This window comes from Octopus bimaculoides, chromosome 17, assembly GCF_001194135.2.
Source record: "Octopus bimaculoides isolate UCB-OBI-ISO-001 chromosome 17, ASM119413v2, whole genome shotgun sequence".
Taxonomy (NCBI): Eukaryota; Metazoa; Mollusca; class Cephalopoda; order Octopoda; family Octopodidae; genus Octopus; species Octopus bimaculoides.
The window spans coordinates 1,841,717-1,845,614 of record NC_068997.1 but is presented as its reverse complement, the minus strand read 5'-3'; the positions used below and the strand labels follow the sequence as shown (position 1 = coordinate 1,845,614).

Below are 3,898 nucleotides of genomic sequence, written 5' to 3'. Positions count from 1 at the left end.
ATATATAGGCATAATATTTACATGTAATTATATATGTATAAATGTATATATAAATACATTTATAAACACACACACATACATACACATATATAGGTATCTCTCTGGATAGATAGATAGATAGATAGATAGATAGATAGATAGATAGATAGATAGATAGATAGATAGATAGATACACACACACATTCATCCTATACGTATATAGAATAACGTTTGAACGACAAGTGTTTGATGTTTGTACGTTTAACGATCGCTACGAAACGATGTTGATTTAAGGAGAGAGAGAGAGAGAGAGAACAGCGAGTGAGCCAGGTAAACAGTTACCTGTCTGTAGAGATATCAGCTTCTGTTGAAGTTAGTAGTTTTTTTTCACCTGTTGCTCTCATTGATCTAGTGTGGTATGTTATTTGTTACATTACTAGTTTTGGCACTCTGATACTACCGTTTCCTTGTACGTTCTTTAAATCTGCAAAATAGATTCGAATCCCACAATAAAAGATATACTTTAATATATTTATTATTATTATTATTGCTGAGTTGAGAATAGTAGATAGAAGGATCAAAGTATGTTGTGGTATATAGTGTGACGTGCTTGCTTGTATTATTTCAAACCTCATAGTGGTTAACTTTCTTTAATTTTCGTTTGTGTCTATCTAAAATATAACTACTGCTAATAACTAGAGGACATTTTATAGATTGCAAAATAATATAATGGTGATGTTGTGTCAGTAATAGAAACCAGCACTTTTGTTTAAGGATTTGCATAAGAAAACTGGTAAAACAACCGATGAAATGCTTGGCGTCATTTAATGACATTTCTGTACCTTCTGAGTTGATATCTTGTCTTTGTTGGCGCTGCGTTCCATCTTATTTGGGGGGGGGGGATAAAATCATTAAGAGTCATATAATCCACTTGAGCTCTCTTCTATCTTATCTATGAGAGAATTAGTATACTTCTGACACAATTTAGGAGCTGTAACAAATCTCACTTGGATTTACACAACATTATGCTCGATCAGGGTTATTTAGGGATTAACAATATGTTCAGTTAGGACTGACCTGGGGTTAGTCTGCAATATGTTCAGTGAGGGCTAACTTGTTTTTAATGAATAACATTATTTTCTGTTGGGGGTCACCTCATGTTACGCTCCAAAGACATAGAATGAATGTTAGTTTTTTGCTGTTATAAATGAAATATTCAAAATTGCTCCAGATTCTCACTTTTAATTCTGTTCGGTTGGTATGTGTATTTCCAGGTCATCCTAAATAGAGCCATACACGTATTCCATGTAGGTAGCCAGATATTTAATCTTCGTCAATATAATAGGGCTTGAGTCAGCTTTGATCAACCAGTGTCCTGCAGGCAGTCTGTTCCACATATATTCTTTGTGACTGCCAAGATACTTTACTTTAAATAAATTATATGAAATTTAAACATGAATTTAAAGTATTGTAATTAATACAAAATATAAAGGTTAACTGGAAATAAATAGGGACCTAGATATGTGCCAGTGTTGTCTTGTTATTTGTTCGAAAATCACAGACCTCTTTCCGGTAGTGAATTACACTTAGATACGTATACTCTGGGTTGTTGATGTTTTAACATGCTACCGCTGATCGTATTCCACAGGTAGTGGAATTGACTGAGACAGTACAGGTAGCAAACTAATAGACATAAGTGATTTTCGAATCTACCTCGTCGCTTCACATGTTTGAAATAGCCGGCAATCATCTCTCAAATTGAACGCTAGACTTCGTGAAAAAAGAAGTACTCATTCGATAAGGAAGTTTAACACACAGCGTACCTGGTAAAAGACCAGAAAACTTTTGTTCATAAATCTGTTTGATAAAGACGTGTCTGAGATTAAACAATATGTTGCGATGGAGATGGCTTAGTTCGATTCTGAAAGAGTTACGGTCAAAACTCGCTGTTTGAATCAGGAGCCATTACGAACCCCTGCAAAAGTGATCAATAACTTAGTATTGGTATTGCTGTAGTGTGGGGAATTTTTATAACACAGTCTTCACTCCTTTGGGGCCAAGATAATTAAGCACTCTGGTATACTGATAAGCATTACCACTAGATGTTAATCCCAACAGAGGCGGTGCATTGACAGAATCGTTGTGTTTGTTTCGTGGTATTTAGTTACTAAATTCTTTTTATGTTCTGAGTTCAAATCCTGCCAGCATCCATTTCTTTTCGTTCCCGGAGCTCAATAAAACAAAGGCCCCGTTGAGTACTGGCGTCTATTTGACTAACTTCTGTGTCTGTAAGAAATCGTTATATTTACGTTTCTGTTTGGGAAAGGAATAAATGGTACTGCACTCATTTACTTGTGCAATATTATATACCAATGTAGCCTTGGTTTATAACGAGTAATATCACATGCAAAGTAATTAACGAATGTCTACCGTAGAAAACCCTGGCTCCTCCGACCACTCTAGTGAATGTTTTTGTAGCTCATGCCTCTAAATCGGTGGTACAGCTGGTGATCAGAAAATGTGACAAGACGGGGAATGTGTCGCATAAAATATTTTTGCAGTATTTCTAGTTCAACTCACGCTGCGATCTTCTATTAATTGGTCAAGAAAATAAATTCCAATGAATTACTGGTATATATTTCATCAATGGTGTCTCTTCACCAACAATCATTGACGTTGTGTGACTTTTAGAATTCTTTGTACCGTTAACATGAAACCACGCTAAAATAGTTTCATTGCTCAACATTGAGAGTTCAAAACCTAACCTCGGTCTAATGTTGACTTGCATCGTTCAGTGTCGCGAAAAATCTATAAGTTTGGGATACGAACTAAGAATGCAAAAACTCGCACTTGTGCAACGCACCATCACTTTCAGTACTTTGATAACAATAGTCAAGAACAGAGTAAAATAAACAGAGACCTTGCTGAGGAAAAGACAAAAACAATGAAACCCTCCAAAGTGAAATATATAATGCTATAAACCCTTTACGAAGATTAGACGAATCAGGCGCAAGCGTACCCATGTGGTAAGAAGTTTGCTTCCCAACCACATAGCTCTGGGTTCAGTCGCATTGTGTGGCACTTTGGGCAAGGGTCTTCTACTGTAACCTCGGACCGACCAAAGCTTTGTGAATGGATTTAATAGACGGAAAGAAACCCGTCGAATATATATATATGGTGTGTGTGTGTGTGTGTCTTTGTACCTGTGTTTGCACCCCGCTAGGCTTCAGAACCGGTGTTAGTGTGGTTACGTTCTTGTAATTTACCGGTGAGATCCCAGCATGGCCGCGGTCTAATGACTGAAACAAGTAAACGATAAAAGACAACCCATATAATGTTTTTTTTATTCACTAACACTAATTACGTAAAGACCATCCAGAAAAGGAAACATTTTTTTCTTTTCGGATAAGACAGAAATATAAATATTGTCAGGTATTATTAAAGAGAACACCTGTTAAGTGTTGTGTCCATTACACACCAAAGGTGCCACGCCTTCACAATATCATATCGTCTACACCTCATTTTTACGTCTACAAATATCTTAAGTTTCATATGATAACGGATGGGTGGTAGTGAGAGACGTTAACGACAACAAATAGCATCATTGTTTGTGGGCGGGGTGGGAGGTCACAGCTGAGAACGGTCTTTTAATAGAAACATTTGCGAGTGTTCTATTTTTAAAACAGAGGACGGGCTGATAAGTGTGAGTGGGTGAGGGTTTCAATGCTTGTGTTTATGTTCGTGTCCATGTGTGTATTTGTGTGTATGTGTGTGTGAAATAGATGTTACCATATGTTTATTGGAAAATTACTTAAAATAATTATATTCAACAATTGCACATATAGATATAGTATGGGGGTGTAAATACACACACACACACACACACATATACATATATATATACATACACATATACATA

The 3,898-nt window shown here is 36.2% G+C and overlaps 1 long non-coding RNA gene across 1 annotated transcript in view; it reads left to right on the top strand.

The window, feature by feature from the left end:
- The window catches only part of LOC128249660 (uncharacterized), a 445,267-nt gene that overhangs the window by 4,537 nt on the left and 436,832 nt on the right, over positions 1-3,898 (top strand). The gene's annotated exons all lie outside the window — the stretch shown is intronic.